At 42.4% G+C, this 18,697-nt stretch overlaps 1 protein-coding gene across 2 annotated transcripts in view; it reads right to left on the bottom strand.

Moving 5' to 3' along the window:
• The window catches only part of LOC126419152 (TWiK family of potassium channels protein 18), a 1,284,255-nt gene that overhangs the window by 328,053 nt on the left and 937,505 nt on the right, over positions 1 to 18,697 (bottom strand). The gene's annotated exons all lie outside the window — the stretch shown is intronic.

The following is an 18,697-nucleotide window of genomic DNA, read 5'->3' as shown; positions in this document are numbered from 1 at the left end:
TTTACTCCTCGCCTGGGCCCGTCAACACAAACTCTGGACTGTTGATGACTGGAAACATGTTGCCTGGTCGGACGAGTCTCGTTTCAAATTGTATCGAGCGGATGGACCTGTACGGATATGGAGACAACCTCATGAATCCATGGACTCTGCGTGTCAGCAGGGGACTGTTCAGGCTTGTGTAGGCTCTGTAATGGTGTGGCGCGTGTGCAGTTCGCCTCATATGAGACCCTGATAGTCTTGAAACGACTCCAACGTAAACATCTTGTGCGACCAGCTGCAGCCATTCATGTTCAGTGCGCTTTCTGGCGGACTTGGGCAATTCCAGCAGGACAATGGCATACCCGACACGTCCAGAATTGCTAAAGGGTGGCTCCCAGAACACTCTTCTGAGTTTAAACACTTCCGCTGGCAACCTAATTCTCCCAACATGAACATTATTGAACATATCTTCGGTGTTTCAGAAGAGATCTCCACCCCTCGTATTTTTATGGATTTATGGACAGCCTTACAAGATTCGTGGTGTCAACTCCCTCCACCACTACTTCAAACATTAGTCGAGCGCATGACACGTCGTGTTGCGGCTCTTTGCGGGGCCCTACATGGTATTAGGCAGGTGTACCAGTTCGTTTTGCTCTTCAGTGTATATTTCGTAATACGAGATCTCTCTCCTGCTGACAATGCGAGGTATCTACATCTTCGTCAAGTATTCGACCTAAACGTTTAATCTTCAACATTATTCTCCGGCACCACATTTTAAAACTTCTATTCTCTTCTTTACTGATCTGCTTATCGTCTGAGTTTCACTTACCTAGAGAGCTTCTAACTTGTGACACTTTCAGGAAAGGCTTCCTAATACTTAAAATTTGCATTTGATGTTAGTTAACTTCTCTTATTTGGAAACGCTCTTTTTATTATTGGCAGTCTAGATTTTATATCCTCCGTACCTGAATCATCATCAGTTATTTTGCTACCCAAATAACAAAACTCGTCTACTGATTTTAGTGACTCGTTTACTAGCCTTATTACCTCATCATCGTTTCATATAAATCGACTACATTCCTCGACTACATTCCACTAGCCTGGTTGTAGTTTTGTTGACATTCATTTTATAACTTCTTTTCAAAGCAGTATCCATTCCATTGAACTGGTCTTTTAAGTCCTTTGCCGTCTGTGACAGAATTCCTGTGCCATCGGAAAACTACAGATCTTTTGGTTATTGTCCTTGAACTGTAATTACTTTAATGAATTTTTTCTTGGCCTCCTTTTCTGCTTGCTCAGTGTACATATTGAAGAACATCGAGGAGATACTATTAACATGTTTCATTCCTTTTTCATCTACTACTTCCCTTTGATGCTTTTCCACTCTTGTAACTGCTGTCTGGTTTCCGTAATGTTGTACAGAACTTAGGCTCGCTGTACATTACCCCCGCTACCCTCAGAATTTCGAAGTATAGCCCAATCAACATTGCCAAAAGCACTCTCTATATATACAACTGCGTTAAATGAGGGTTTGCCGACCTGAAGTTTTTATTCGAATACTAGCTGGGTACCCGGTGTTCCCCGGGTATATATTTATTTCAGTTCTATTAGTCAATTTCCTCCCTCTACCATCCTCTATCCATTTCCTCCTGACCGCTCTCTGTCCATCTGCTATTCCCTCCTCTCTCTTTTCATCTTCTCCTACCTTTCTCTCTGTCCTTTCCTCTTCCCATTCTATGTCCACCTTCTCTTCCCGTCCTCCTTTCCATCTCTTCCTCTTCCCTTCCACTGTACATCTCGGCCACCTCCCCCCCCAACTCTCTCTGTATACCTTTTTCTTCCCCCATATGTCCTGAACTATATGTTGATCAGCAATACAATTTTGTAGGTACATTCAGAGGTATATGTGGATAGTATCTGCTAAATCTATTAGAACTGAGTTAGAAGCAGAGAAGTACTAAATTTAAATGTCATGACGTCATGCCTGATGCTTGTTTTACTGCATGAACAGTGAACATGTAATAGGCGATACACTCTTCTCCTTCCATATTTTTAGGGGGTTGTAAGCGAGAAAAATTATCGTACAGGTTTGAAATTATGTGGAAAGTTTACTTCAGTCCTAAGTGCTTCCGTTCTCAAAAACATGACAGCGCATCGCAGTTGCACGTAATGCAACGTTTTCATTACGCAACAAAAAGTGAGGAAGTATGAATTACACACACTGAAAATTGTATAAGCGATGTCTCCATTACTTTGAATCGTATCACGTAGCACATATCAACAAGTAAAAGATTTTTCATACACATGATAAAATTCAAATGCCCTAGAGTAATTAAGTCTTTCAATGAATAAATATGTTTCCATAATTACCGTAATACTTTTCAGATCAAAGCATATCTGTAGTACACTCTTTCCAATGTAGCCTATGTCTTTCCTCAAGGTCCATTCTACCTCATTACCAAATTTCCTCGAACACTGTTCAGGGGGATAGTAAAAATAAATTTAAACTTCGTGTGTGATGCGGCAGTTTTTCACGCATGTCAGCGTTTATGACATCGTGGATTCTGAACTACGTCTCGTAAAATGATATAATTCTGCAGGTACATTCAGGGGTATACGTGAACAATGTCTGCGAAATTTGCTGTGAATACCGTTAGAAGTAAAGAAGTAATAAATTAAAAGATCATGTCTAATGCGAAAAAGTACAGCGAAATTTATCATCTTTTGGGGGATGTCATTGAGAAAGTTTCGTCAAGTTTTGAAATCTTGTGTAAAGTTTGTTGAAAGTCACTAAGTGGCCTCGTTCTCAAATACTGGATGAATAAAATATCGGTATTTGTGCGTCGTGGCCTGCACTTCTTTTTCACCTCGGCCCCGACACCTCTGATAGGTACGTGGTTCTTACCGCCACAGCAAGTCTTTCCAGATAATGATATGTGTACCCGGATAATTGAAGTCGGTCCCCTGGTTTGGAAGATGATGCGGAAAATACATGCTTACAAATACCCACGCTTTTGTAATGTGTATGAATCTACTTTTTTTCAGTGATCTGATTTTGGTGAAATATACTTTATACGATGCCCATTGCTAATTCTTAAAAACCAGTCAACTACTCTTCCAGGTAAATATAAATACAGACATGACGGCAAAGCTCAGTATTGCCTCAGGCGTTCCTACGTTTTTCTAAAGTCCAAACTGACCTTCCCCGATGTCGGCTTCTATCAGTTTTTTTCCATTCTTTTGTAAGTAATTCGTGTCAGTAATTTGAAACCATCATTTGTTAAACTAATGGTCCGGTAATATTCAGCTATATCGGCTGCTTAATCCCATCTACGTTACCCTTCTAATTTAAAAGAATGACAGGGGATAGAGAGAGAGAGAGAGAGAGAGAGAGAGAGAGAGAGAGAGAGAGAGAGAGAGAGAGCTGGGTAACGACCCGCGACCATTGGTTGGTATTTATTGGCTGGAAGCGAGATGTAGCAAGGCTGGGACAGGCGGACCGCGGCACTGTGGCGCAATCAATCAGCGCGGCTCTCCCTTTGTGGCAGGCCCTATCGACAGATGTCTCTGTCGGACTTCAGCTGGCAGCTTACTCGCCTGCTAATACGTTAGCCTAACGACGCTTTTGCTGTGCTATCTGCGGGAAACTGATTGCTTGTACAGTACACTTTTCTGTTAATGACGTCGATTCTAGAAATACGGCCACATTTTAATTACACTGTCCAAACACACGGGACCTAATAAAATTTCAAAATACGTCGTTCAGATCTAATACAGTTTTTATGTGCTTGAAAGATATTATATAAGAGGTTTGTTCGGAAAGTAAGGAATGATCGGTCGCGAAATGGAAACCGCATTGAAATCAAAACTGTTCTCTTTGCACATTTAGCTGCACCTTCCAGGTACCTCTCTACATAGCCGTCGCTCCCACGTGGACATTTGTCGGAGCGTTATACCAAATTGCCAACACCATTGTCATAGCAGACAGCCACCTGTGCTTTCCGATAATTCTCTACGCTGGTCTATAGCGCGTAGCCTGCGCCCCAAGTGTTGTCTTCCTATCCAGCGTTTCATGTGAACAGAGATGATACTAAAAGAGAGCCGATTAGGGCTGTGTTGTGGGTGATCGAACACTTCCCATCGAAAAAGCTGCAGGAGCGTCTTCACTGCCCCTGCAGAGTGCGGCTGAGAATTGGCATGAAGAAGGAAGTGCGTGGCAGTTGTGTAAGGTGGGCTGCATTCATTAAGGCGAAGCCTCTCAGTGGGCCCTCCTACTTGGCGGGAGACATCGTTGTTCTAGGCACCTTTACTTGTTCACAGTGTGCTCACAACTGAAAAGAGCATCTTGATGCGATCGACGGTCATACTAGAGACGTTGCCCAAAACGTCTGTGAAAAGCCTCGTCGGATTTTCATAGTGGTTTCCATTTCGCGACCAATCGTTCCTCACCTCTCACCTTTCGAATAGCCCTCGTATTTATCCAGAGAAACAGAAAAAGCAAGCGAGCAGGAGAGAGAGAGAGAGAGAGAGAGAGAGAGAGTGAGAGAGAGAGAGAGAGATAGAGAGAGAGAGAGAGATAGAGAGAGAGAGAGAGAGAGAGATTGGTTTGTTAATAACTCAAGTTAGGTAAAGAAATAAATGTACATTATTATACCAGCAAACCTGTTTCCAGTCTATAGTAATTTAAGTAAATTTTTTTTGTACAAATACGTAAGACATTCCCTCCTGTGTTGTTGCCTTACAGCTGTAAAGAAATTTCTTTATCAGTTACTGTACACTGGAGGTGCTTTGAACAGGGTATATTGCATGCATTTTTATTGTGTACGTTAGGTCACTTCGTTGTATCTTTTTTATCAACCATTGAGGACTACTTTAACTTCAACTGCTTCTTTCCTTCCTTTTCCTCCGTACTTCATATATCATAGTGTTGTTCTCTCCATCCTCCAATCCTTGTTAAACAGCACTTTCGTTCCATTCCCAGTTTTGCTTACTTTTAACTGGCGACATCATTTTCGAATAAGTTTTTCTGATGTAACCAGGGATGGATAACGACTGCTCACGTAAACTCTTCGAGCTATCTCTTTCTGATACATTGTTGTAGCTAAGTTTTTCACGTATGAAGAGTTCCACGTCTTTCGCCCAATTACGTGCGACAGCGCTTGAGTGGGCCACGAAGCCGACGTAGTTTCATTAGACTAGACTATGCTTTTGTCCCGGCCAAGAGTTGAAACCTTATGTTCGCAGCTGGATATTTGACAAGGTCGTTACTGATGTTTACAATGACTATTCTTCCGCAACGTGTAAGACATTTCGATCAGGAGACATTACTGTTTGCACGTATAAATTACCATCGTTTGCTGCGACAGTTTGGTGATAAACTGTGAACATGAACATGTACTTAGTCGTGTTGCATTCTAAACTTTCAGAAATAGGTTGGTTACATATTTTTCGTAAGCTGGAAGCTCATTACCGGACTGTATCGTACTACATTATTCACTCAATTTATTCGTGCTCTCCTGCCCGTTTAAGTTTATTTAAAACACCTGGAATAATTGTATAACTAACTCATTCATGCGAATACTGAATATTCGATGCATGTTCACGTATACTGAACAACCATGTGGTGTTTACCCATGGATTGAGTGTGTGGAGGTTAATACAGAGTGTTAATTGAGCATTGGTTAGTTACTCATTTAGGTACACTTTAGACATTTAATTAATTTTCATTCGTATTATTGAAGCACATGTTCCGAACACCATCTTAGTGATAACTGTTGCCTGTTTCCATTTATCAATTTAGTCGTTATCAGTGACTCATATACTGAAATAGTTCAGTCATACACAGCATTTCACACGAGTAGCTAATAAATGTCCCGTCTCTACACGTATAATTTCCAGGTATCGGAAAGGTGAGTTTCGTCGATGATGTTGGAAAGGAGCTTCGTTGTGGGATATTTCTCGAATACGCTCGAAGAAAAGAAAAACGAGGCACCACGAAGGAATAATCCGAATTGGATGCGATCGGTAGATGTGATGTACATGTTCAGACAAATAAAGGATTACAATTTCAGAAAGACTGGGTGATTTATTCAAGAGGAAGAGCTCACAAATTGGGCAAGCCTATATCGTGTTCATCTGCCTCTGTCCCCTACACAAGAGTTTATTCGACTTGGTACTGACTGTGTTCCTGGATGTTTTTCTGAGGGACATCGTGCCAAATGCAATTGTCGCGTTAGAGCGTCGAAATCCTGAGCTGGTTGTATTGCCCTGATTATAGTTATTCAAACGTTGTAGTTGGGGAAAGATAAGGCAACCTTTCTGGAAAAAGATTGGGCTTAGAAAGCAAGATGACATACAGTAAAAACTCTTGCCGTCTGCGGGCTGGTATTATCTTGTTGAAACGTAAGCCTAGGTTGGCTTGTCACGAAGGGCAACAAAACTTGGCGTGGAATATCACTGACGAACCGCTGTGCCGTAAAAGTACCATAAATGACAACCAAAGTGGTACTGCTATGAAAAGAAATGGCACCACAAACCTAGTTGTAGGGCAGTATGGCGGCTGACCCTGAGATTTTCATCACACAGCTGTTTGGGCGTGTTAAGACACGTCTTCGGCTTGGAATCTCATTGACATGGGTAGTACTGACTTCAATGATGAGTCGCTCTTCGATGTGAGCTGGTATTTTGACGATATAAAGCGTCAGTTTGACAGAATTTGTATCGATGTTCCTCAACAGTACATCGAACAACTCTGTCATACCGAATAACTGCTTGCAGAAGACCTAGAGATGGACCAACGCGTTATTGACTTGCTCAATTTGTGACGCTCTTTCACTGGAATAAATCATCCAATTTTTGTGAAACTGTGGTCATTCCTTGGTCTGTCTATGTACATCACATCTACCGATTCATACCCATTCGGGTAATTCCTTTGTAGTGTGTCTTTCTTTATTTTCTTCTCTTTAACGTGTATGTACATTAATGTTCTCATGCAATAATTCGTGTAGAATATGGTGTCATCTTGTGTCACGACGCCTAACTAAAAGCTAACCACATTACATTCTATAAAGTGATCACCCAGCATTTGATGTTACTAGTATGAGCTATACATATGAGCTTTCTGTTTTGCCGCATTTCTGTATGTGCGCGCTGCTATGTTCGATTCTTTTGGTTAATTCGCAATCAAATTGGGATCAAAATTGATTACTCTGTCGTGAATATGTAGCATAGGATTTTGTTCGAGTGTGTTTATTTTTAAATAACATTTTTGCACAACGATATATTGGAACATGAGATCCAAAACGTTAACAGAAATATCTTCAACAGTTAAATCAGAAAAAGTAGTCTGTCCAAAAGGATCCAAATATTCATAAAGAATAATTTACTCGATCCAGGTGACATTACAATTAGGCACCTACGAAGAAATTTATATAACGAATTCAGCCTATAAGGCATCCGGATTTTACGGACCTTACATGAGCTTGATCCATAACGACAGGATGATACAGTATAATATCCTCGGAAAATAATATTATATATATATATATATATATATATATATATATATATATCAACAAAAGGTAATTTCATGTACTGAAAACTAACAAAACAATGTTGGCCTCCATCAGTGGATGTTTGCAGGGCTATTTTTGAAAACTTTATTGTACAGAGTCGGATTGACTAAAAATTTTTAGAATACTGCGTAACTTCTGTTTCTGATAATAAGTTTATCAGCAAAGTATTTTGCTTCTGTAACAGTGTTCGTCGCTTACTTAGCAATACTGTCAAACTTGCAGTTTTGTAGTGGTATGAGGCATGGATCGTAAATATGGTGTACACAGTTTCTCAACAGTATTCTGTCATGAACAATTCATCAAAAATGGTTTATAAACATTTCCAAATTTTTATAAATGTATATTTGGAATTACGATTTTTTTAAATATATATTTGACTTTTACTGAGAGAACTCTGTACACTGCAGCGACATCCGTTGTGCTTGTAGCCAGTTCGTCTCATTAATGGGTTATTGGCTGTCTTGTGGCGCCCTGTTACACATGACTTCTTATGTTATAGGAATGGTGTTTTGGCGAATTCTTAAATTGTTGACGTGCCAACGAATCGGTCATTTCATGCTTATGTACCTGGAAATTCAATCAAAAGATTTTGTATGTAGCTGGAACAAGATAACTTTAATAATCTACGAAGCTATGTTGTCATTTGGTTCTTCAGTGGGTTAATGTTGCAGTGTTTTTATAACAGTTTGTAGCACTTCTTGTTTATTTATTGCAGATTTGAAGATGGTAATTGAAATTTACCGAAACCAGATATCTACATTAAAGTTTCTGCGTCGATATTGGCTAAGAAGCAGTTCTTCGCCTAACTACATCACAAAATTGAGACATAAGACGTTCGGGAAGCCGTTCACGAAGTTCGTCCATTGTCAGACTGACAGTGTGTGCATTTCACCACCCTGTTGGTTCAAATGGCTCTGAGCACTATGGGACTTAACTTCTGAGGTCATCAGTCTCCTAGAACTTAGAACTACTTAAACCTAACTAACCTAAGGACATCACACACATCCATACCCGAGGCAGGATTCGAACCTGCGACCGTAGCAGCAGCGCGGCTCCGGACTGGAGCGCCTAGAACCGCACCGCCACCGCGGCCGGCTGGTCGTATTTCGCTCAAAAGTCACACTACATATTTCACCATTGTCATTCCGAAAGAAATATGAACCGGCGGTCCCTACCGCATACAGTTAACATCGCACCGTTAACTTAGGGCCTTGTAGCACCTGTTGATGTACTTGATGTGGGCTCCCAGTGCTCCAAAACCGGTAGTTTTGCTTGTGAACTGCCCTGAATTAAGAAGTGTGATTCGTCAGTCATCATCAAGCTGTCAAAAAAATCCTGGATAAATCGCTCACAATTCCAGATGTGTGTCACAAAACTTAACATGTGGGGTGTGACCTCATCGATTGCCCTTAAGTGTTCCACCACCACTATCTTGAACGGCCGCGTATGCAAATAGGTAGCCGTAACTCACAATTAGTGTTAGCGATTTTCGGCGGAGCGATCGGCGAATATTTGTTCAAATTGATGCCCACACGTGGTTGACGTTCTCTTCTGTTCTCAAATTTGAGATTCGTCCAGGAGACTTGCTGTCACGTACTCATCCATTCTTTCACTACTTTCCTATCCAACGTCATGTGATAAGGCCCTCCGGTACGTGTCTACGATTGTTTAATCTGCGGAATGGTTGTCGGATCACGCCGGCTGGTGTGGCCGAGCGGTTCTAGGCGCTTCAGTATGGAACCGCACGACCGCTACGGTCGCAGGTTTGAATCCTGCCTCGGGCGTGGATGTGTGTGATGTCTTTATGTTAGTTAGGTTTAAGTACTTCTAAGTTCTCGGGGATTGATGACCTCAGATGTTAAGCCCCATAGTGCTCAGAGCCATTTGAACAATTTTTTTGTCGGATCGCTACAATCGACTTCGTTTCAGTGTAAAGTTTTACTATAGTGACACGCTCTTGAACACTCCACTTCCCAATACTAACATAATTTTTCACTTCCTTGCAATGCTGCCAACTGATAAGGGGCGTTCTTTCTGACTCACACAGTACTTACGTACGGGGTACAGGGTCATTGTCGCAACACTAGCACAGTCTGTATCGTTCGATTTCTACTTTCCCTTGTTTTTTGATTGGTTGGTTGGTTGGTTGATTTGGGGGAGAGGTCCTGACAGCAAGGTCATCGGTCCCACTGGATTAGGGAAGGAAGGGGAAGGAGGTCGGCCGTGCCCTTTCAAAGCAACCATCCCTACATTTGCCTGAAGCGATTTAGGGAAACCACGGTAAACAAAAATCAGAATGACCGGACTGGGGTTTGAAACACCGTCCTCCCGAATGCGAGTCCAGTGTGCTAACCACTGCACCATCTCGCTAGGTCTCTTTTTCCTCGCTAATTTGAAGTAAATGTTCGGACCTTTTCTTCCCCTTGTACATGTGGATCAGTGCCCCTCAGGCAACGAAGTATTTGAAATTTGTGGCGAAATAAGCCACTCATGGCTGTGTACTGCAAAAGAAAACCTGAATAATTAATGGAATTATACCAAATTGCCAGCAAAAGTCGTCAAAAAACGTCGGCCGAAGATTGCGAGATGAGTGGAAATGAACAACACGTCACGAAGTGGCTGCGAAGACCCCGACAATCTTACTCTTTGCTGCCTTTCCATCTTGGTTTTTGTGTTAGGGAAACCATAGAAAATGCAATCCTGGATGAACGAATGGGTATTTACGGAGCCACTGTTTCACATGAAGAAAAAAGAAATTGAGAAAGAAGTCAGCTAGTATTTATGCAGTGTGCCTTTACACAGTTCGGTGGTACAGGCAGGCGGGATTTAACGCCAGTTAACGAAGAGCCGCGGCGAAGCCCTTTGGCAGGGTCCCGGCACATGGAAGGGGCTGGTGCCAAAGCAATCGTTCGACAGCGGCTGGCGGTGAAAGTTCGCGGGAACGGGAGGAGAGTTGAGGTGCGAACACCAGCCAACAACAAATTGCTAGCGGACCATCGCGGTCGTGGCGCCGTGCCTAATTACACGAGCCCTGCAGTCAGGCGCCGCGCCGCTGGCGGCGAAAACGCGCCGCTGACGGCTTTGTTGACGGCGTGTATGGCCAGCTATTAGCGCCGAAAACAGAAACACGCGCAGTTGAAGTCCGGGAGCGTTGCGAGGTGATACGCAAGAGACAGTGACCACGAGCATATGGCTGAATATAATTTAACCTCTAACTGCTTTAACTACTAACGTAAAAGCTCTGTGAGATCAATGAAGTGTTTCGTCTGTTGCACAGTAGTGTATTTAATTGTAAGTAGCCTCCTGTCAACGACTTCGACTGGACTGCGCACACGTATTTCACGTAAGTCAGTCTGTCTCTCTCGCGCACGCACGCACGCACACACACACTCTCACACACACACACACACACACACACACACACACACACACACACACACAACACACACACACACACGTGCAGTGTGATGATGCTGGAGTTGGATGCCGGACCATGCAATATGTAGCTCACGATCAGCTTCCCTGTTCATTAAATACTTGGGAGTCACTCTCGATAGAACTCTGACATTAAAAACTCACTGCAAGAACACCAAAATGAAAATCTCCGCTCGATACAACCTAATTCGCAAACTAGCGGGGACACAGTGGGGATCTCATCCACAAACTATTCGCTGTTCTGCAATGGCACTGTGCTTTTCGACAGCTGAATATGCTTCTCCAGTCTGGTACAGATCATCTCACTCCAGACAAGCAGACATTGCTCTCAACGGAACCTGCAGGTTGATCACAGGTTGCTTAAGATCTACCCCAGCTGATAAGCTCTACTGCCTGACTGGAATAGAGCCACCATGGGTACGCAGAACAGTGGCTGCCAACAAGGAGAGACAAAGTGGAACAGGACAGTGCCCATCCACTGCACGGACATAATCCACCACAGCAACGGCTGAGATCACGAAAGAGCTTCCTGAGAACATCCGAGAAGCTCACCATTCCACCAGAGAAGGCAAGGCTGGAGTTATGGAAGAAGTCGACGCCTCACCTGCAGACGCCAGAAGCTGAAGAACTACCACCTGGACACAACGAGAGCTGGCTGGTGTGGAAATCTTTAAACAGATTACGATCAGGAGTTGGACGATCCAGAGACAACCTGAAGAGATGGGACTTCATAACAGAAGATAGTGATGTGATTGTGGACAAGAACAAACCACAAGCCACTTGCTCCAGTGCCTCTTGTGCCCTACATCCTGCACGAAGATTGATCTCTTGCAAGCAAATCCAAGCGTCTTGGAGGTTCCAAAGTATATATAATATATATATATATATATATATATATATGTATATATATATATATATACATATATATATATATATATGTGTGTGTGTGTGTGTGTGTGTGTGTGTGTGTGTGTGTACAGCTACTGTAAATTTTTTTAAAAGCGGAGTTTACGTGTCCATTCGATAGAGCAGTCCGAAATTAACCCAGTGCGATATTCGTTCCTTCGGTACGTATTGGCAGTGACGGTAAACCACAATAAATAACCAGTACTCCAGCAGCTCCTGAGTAGCGCTTCTGCGTGGCGGCAGCAGCCAGTGCAGACCACGGTGGTTTGCGAGTCACTACTGGAGTTCTGATTATTCTTCATATTTCACAATAACACTAGGCTAATTTGGGACCATTCTATCCGATGGCCACGTCAAACTGCGCTTCAAAAATCATTTCATCTGTGACGGAAAACAAGCTGACACTTTCCGCGAGAAAGGCGTGATGATCAGTATTTGTTTGAGCTTACTGCAGTTACACATTTCAAACACAAAATGGTAGATATGTGCTTAAACACAAGAGAAAAGGCGCCTCACGAGAAATACCCAATATACAGGGACTCCCAGAAGGAGTGGTCAGTATTCAGGAATATGAAAGGAACTATCATTTGAAGCAAGAAAGTGTAGTAAACACGAACAGTAAAATGCAAACTTTAAGAGCTTTGAGCACTTGGTTCTCTTCGATACTGTGAAACAAACTTCTTGTACTGCAAGCCCTTCGTTTTTCATATTTTATGAGGTGATAGTATGAACTGATCCAAGAAAAAAGTGTCTAGTAAACATAGCCTCTAAAGTGCGTACCTTAAGATTTATGCAATCTTGTTCATCTTCACTCCTGTGCTGAACGAGCGCTCACCGCTCTTGAGGTATTCACTTCCGAGCACATGCCTACTGGACCAGTTTTTCTTGTTTTGGCCCGTACTACCTCCTCCCAAAATGTGGAAAACAATGAGCTTGTAGTATAAGTGTATACATTCTTAAGGTATACATTCCAGGACCCATGTTTGCTATAGTTTTTGCTTCGAATGTTTATTCCCGTCATACGCCTGAATACTGACCATTTCTCCTTGGACACTCCTGTATATACAATGTACAGCAGGTTTTAGTCAAATATTTCTATTCGTTGTTGAAGACAGTGTACTGAAGAACGTTACATCAGTATTTACATCATGCAGACTAATAATTATAGCTACTGAACGTCGCATGCTTTTAGGTTCGGTAGTACTTCCAAGTACGTGTGCCAGGAGCAAGCTATTAACGTTTATTTTTCCCTGCGCGGCAGGTCAGATGTTGAAGTGCGGATTCGTGGGCCCCAAATGGTTAGTCTATGCTGACACTATGGGCTTACTGAAGCAGTTACGGCTATGCAGAAAACTAGATCGCAAGGCTACTGACGTGATTGAGGGAACACTACTCAGCACAGGGAAAAAACATCCGACACACTGAAGTGTGTACATACTAAGGAACCACAAATAAAAGTATCTGCATTTATAGCCATTACACCCTGTACGGTGAATTTTGCCCTACAGTTCCACCTGTACCCTGAGGAAACTTATAATTCTGCCTGGGTAACAAGTACGCAACAAGTGTTGGACAATGAATCAACTTCTTCTGGCGTGAAACTGAACCAAATACCTTTTACTTTTGCAGTTGATTAAGTATTTGCCCAAGTTTTAGTGACACATTCCTACAAAGCCTGAAGTCGATGGTGTCGCTGATAATCTTTTTAATTTATTAGCTGTGGTTTGGCTTGGTTTTCCTTTCATCTGAATCTGACCAGTAAATATCCGTCTCGTTTGAGAGATACTGGCAACAACAGCCTCATTTCGGCCCTCCACCAATAGAAAAGAAAAACATTCACGATTGGTGGGCTAGTAAAGAAAAAATGGAAAAAAAATGAGGAAGACTAAATGTACAAATAGAGCACTGAATAGAAAATGGCCAAGATGATTTGTTGAAATGGTTTCAAGCACTGCATCAAAATGGCATTGAAATTAATACAAAAATGATTCAATTACGCGCTCGTAAGATAGCGTTACAGTGGAATTTAACAGTCGCTCAAATGGTTCAAATGGCTCTGAGCACTATGCGACTTAACTTCTGAGGTCATCAGTCGCCTAGAACTTAGAAGTAATTAAACCTAACTAACCTAAGGACATCACATACATCCATGCCCGAGGCAGGATTCGAACCTGCGACCGTAGCGGTGCTCGGCTCCAGACTGCAGCGCTCAGTACCGCACGGCCACTCCGGCCGGCTTAACAGTCCTTAAGACTGGAGTTAATTGATGGTATGGGTTTATGAAGCGTCACGGACTTAGCATGCGAACCAAAACCAAAATATTTCAGAAATTACCGCAAGAGATTGAAGAGAAAATATTATCTTTCCATCGCTTTATAATTCAACATCAAAAGAAAACCATTGTGGAACTAAGCCAAACAGCGAATATGGACATAACTCCTGACATTTGATGCGCCGTGTAATAGAGCTATTGCAATAACAGGTGCTAAAATTGTAACTACAAAAACAAGTGAAAGTGAAAAAATGCACTGCACTGTCGTCCTTTCACGTTGCGCTGATGGTGCTGAACTGAATCCACTGATCGTTTTCAAGCACAAAACAATGCCAAAACCTGAAATACGGCCAGGTGGTGCTGTTCACGTACATAGCAGGGGATAGATGGACGAGGCTAGTATGAAATTACGGATTAACAGGGTGTGAGAGAGAAGGAAAGTTGCTTCACCGAAGAAGAGTTCTCTTTTTTGAGCTATATCAGTTTAGTGGTCATTGAAAAACTCTGCGAAAGAGAAACTGGGAGAGGGAAATACAGAGCTTTCTGTTATTCCGGGAGGTCTTGTTTCACAATTGCAATCTCTTGATGTCTCGGTAAATAAACCATTTAAAGTGTATTTGAGAGACGAAAATGATGGATAACACCAAACATGAATTCACGGCGAACAGAGCTTTAGAAAGACCTACAACCAAATAAGTCTGTCAGTATCCTAGAGTGAGAGAATACACTAATGTTAAATCTTTCAAGAAGTGCAGCAGTGAAGACCATCTTATAATTGAAGAGGAAGACGACAAAAGGGATGAGGTGCGGAGGGGGGGGGGGGGAGGAGATGGAGGAGTAGGAGGAGGAGGAGGAAAAGTTCAGATGATTTTCAGGGATTCTGAAGGTCAAATCGGTTTATTAAACTAAGATTTTTTTACATTGGATTTGCAATCTAGTAATAAAAATAGTAAAAATGATATTTTCAAAAACTTTTCTTAAAAATTGACGTGCGTGCTATAGTCCTTAGGGTCATATTCTCCGTAAAATAAGGTATTTTATGTAAACTCTGTATACTTTAATGTTCGTCATATTATTTGTTCTTGAACTTAGAGACGCAAGTAGCAATTATATTAAAGCTCGTTTCCCTTCATTGCATCTCGAACCAGAGTAATTATTTCCAAGAAGCAACAAAGTTCAGAGTAACTGATGTGCAGTGTTGGTTTCTATTAAATTGGTAATTAATGTGGAGCCTAAAATCTATTTTTTTTTCCATAAAGTACATTCGCGTATGAGAAGTGACTGTTACTGATGAAACTGAAGATCAAATATGCGAGCAGTCACCAAGGTGATAACTATTGCTGACAACTGCTGCAAGGATTAACTCATTATGAAATAAGTGTGGTACTGAACAAATAATTGTACCAACATTAGTAATAGACGAAAAACCTTCCCTGTTGCTGACAATGCTACTGCCGACCAAGCTATTCTGCCGTATGTCTAGTTCTGCTTTTTCAGATTCTACAACACCAGTAGCTCTCTCGTACTTTCCTTCTAAGTTCACAGAAATTTTCAAAACAGTATCAGCTTACAGGTTAACACTGTAATTTCCGCTTCGTCATAAAATATTCCTTTTATTTCGTTGAGAATTTGCACGTGCAATAAAGGTTTCCTATTCATCTGGATATGCTTTTGCAAAAATACTGAACTCATTTCAGCGTCTTACGTCATTTGAATTACATTTAGTAACTGTCTCCAGTATTAGTGCTTGCTTGATTGAAAATCTATTACTTATCGTTCATTCTATGAATGCATGGTCTCGAGGAAATCTGAATTATTAAAATATTCTCGGGCTTCCAACCGCGTCGGATGGTTAAAATCCCAAGAGCTTTTTACCGCGCTCTCCTCGGCCTTTGTCAAGTGTTACAGGAATGCCGGGTCACCGTGGCCTCGCCCTTATATAGCGGCGTTGCTGGCTGTGACGTCACTGGTGCTCTCTTGCTCACCAGACATGGTAATGTTTTCGTTCCGCGTCCGTCGTGCCCACTTATCGATTTCTGGGACCCATGTTGTGCTGAGCTACAAACCGCTGTCCATATTAATGGTCTTTTCAGACATCTTTATTTCTATAGCTTCTTTCGTGATGCCATTCCCAAATCCGTTAGTTCTTATGATGACAGATGTTTCATCTTACAGAATCCGGTGTTACTTTTCTTAAGTGTATTCTGCCACGGCCATGGCTGATTTTTTAGGATAGCGTAGGCGTGAACACCTCTCATGTCACTCTGACATGGTATCTTGTAAACGCCGAGCGTTTTAAGACCTAGATCGTCATTCACAGTCTTCATAAACAATCGTACTTTGCTGGGGTCCTAGCCGGGTGGAGTGGCCATGCGGTTCTAGGCGCTACGGTCGCAGGTTCGAATCCTGCCTCAGGCATGGATGTGTGTGATTTCCTTAGGTTAGTTAGGTTTAATTAGTTCTAAGTTCTAGGTGACTGATGACCTCAGAAGTTAAGTCCGATAGTGCTCAGAGCCATTTTGCTGGGATCCTGAAAACAGATGAAATATTGTGCCTCTTCAGAAGCCGGGTAATCCTTCCTGACACTATGCAAAATTTCAAGTTTCTTGTTCTCTCCGTAGGTGGTGATTTTCTTGCGCGTTTCATCATACATAGCCTGTGATACCTGGAAATGATGTTAGCAATTATCTCAAAAGACTTTCCGGAGGTGGCTTAGTTCTAGTGTCAGGTTTTCATTGTCTGAGACGACTTCAGCACATTAGACGAGGCTGTTCAGAAGACCACCTTTCCATGTCGGGTGGTGCTGGCTGCGACCGTGTAGATATCAACCCGCATGTGTATGTTTCCTGTAGACACTGTGGCTGAGGTTCTCAATGGTTTGCCACGCGGGATTTGCCGAGCGGTCTTAAGCGCTGCAGTCATGGCATGTGCGGCTGGTCCCGGTGGAGGTTCGAGTCCTCCCTCGGGCATGGGTGTGCGTGTTTTTCCTTAGGATCATTTGGGTTAAGTAGTGTGCAAGCTTAGGGACTGATGACCTTACCAGTTAAGTCCCATAAGATTTCACACACATTTAAACTTTTTTTTCCTCAATGGATTTCCGCCAAACGATGACGTCGCGGACCAGTGACGTCACCGCGGCTATATGGCGGCGAGGCCACAGCGACATGGCAGTCATATAACGCTTGACAATGTTCGAGGAGAGCTCGGTCTATAGCTTGTGAGATTATAACCTTAAACGCCTGGAAGCCCGAGAAGATTTTATTTTGCTTTGTTGATTCCTTCTGTTTCCTAACGATCTCTTAATTAAATGTTGTGTGTCTTTGATTAACAGAAATTTAGCTTTCAGCTTCAATTGCACTATGAAGGTTTTTTTACAACAAACACTATTTATCTAACATACAACTAAAATTGAAATGTGACAGCTTAATTGTAACAATTATGCTTTCTTACTGAACTTAAAAAGACATTTTTAAATTTGTTTAAATGTTCCTATCGGTCTAGTGTAATAATGCATATTAAACAATTCGAGTTATTACAGTGATGGCTGTGATACACTTGTTGGCAGGTAGCGCAGTATTTTTCATGCGTGTGAGGCTGCAGACAGCAAATATGTGAGAGTATCTTTATCTCCGAGGCACTTAGTAGATTAACAGGACGCGGACGCTCGCTGTGTCAGTAGTCGTAATTAGAACGGCGCGCTGTGAACTCGTTCCAGCGAGCCAGAGCCGGAGGTTTTGTTCCCGACAGGCCGAGTGAGGCAGCGTGGGGCGGTCAGGCGGCCCAGCTGCAACGCTGGAGCTCCGCGGGGTTGGCCGCATTAATTAGATTTGGAGCCCTATCGGAAATCGATTGTTAGAGTGAGCGAGTCAGCCCGACTCACTGACTCGGTTTTAGGAAACGGACGGGCAGGTATTAGCCAAGCTATCTGCCCTCCTGAGACAACGGTGGATGAAGCATTAGGACCACTGAGCTCATTCAGATGATCTAAGAGTTAGGTAAGTCTAGTATCTAGACTTTAACTTCTGATTTGCAGCGGAGAGAAATGATGTAACTAAAAGATTCCGACAGCGCTTCGTTGCAGAAGAACTAGGCAATCGTCCAACGCACCCTGAGGGGCCTCAAACATTGGACAGAAATCCACAGCGCGGTACATTCAACGAATCTTTATAATGGTATCGCCACGCGATGGGCATAATACAGAAATAAATAGCTCTTGTGGCCATGTTGGCACGTGGAACGTATCGATTGTCTTAACCTAAACAGCATTCAATGCAGACTTGCCAGTATGACCGTAAGAACCTTAATTTTCAGTCTCTAAGAAGAATGGAATACTCAGAGAAAAATAAAACGGTAAGATAATAATAATGTAACTGTATACAGCGTCCTGACTGTTCTTCCATTCTCGTCACTTCATATCTCATCAATATTGCCATGCAGCATTCTTCCGATCAGAAAGGGCTGCGATATTTATCAGTCATATGAAGGTACCGAAACGTGTACTGAAATTCACAAGTGATTTGAAGGAATCCTT

Source organism: Schistocerca serialis, chromosome 9 (assembly GCF_023864345.2).
Source record: "Schistocerca serialis cubense isolate TAMUIC-IGC-003099 chromosome 9, iqSchSeri2.2, whole genome shotgun sequence".
NCBI classification, from domain to species: domain Eukaryota; kingdom Metazoa; phylum Arthropoda; class Insecta; order Orthoptera; family Acrididae; genus Schistocerca; species Schistocerca serialis.
Note: the sequence above shows the minus strand (reverse complement) of the source record. Positions and strands in the feature narration are given on the sequence as shown.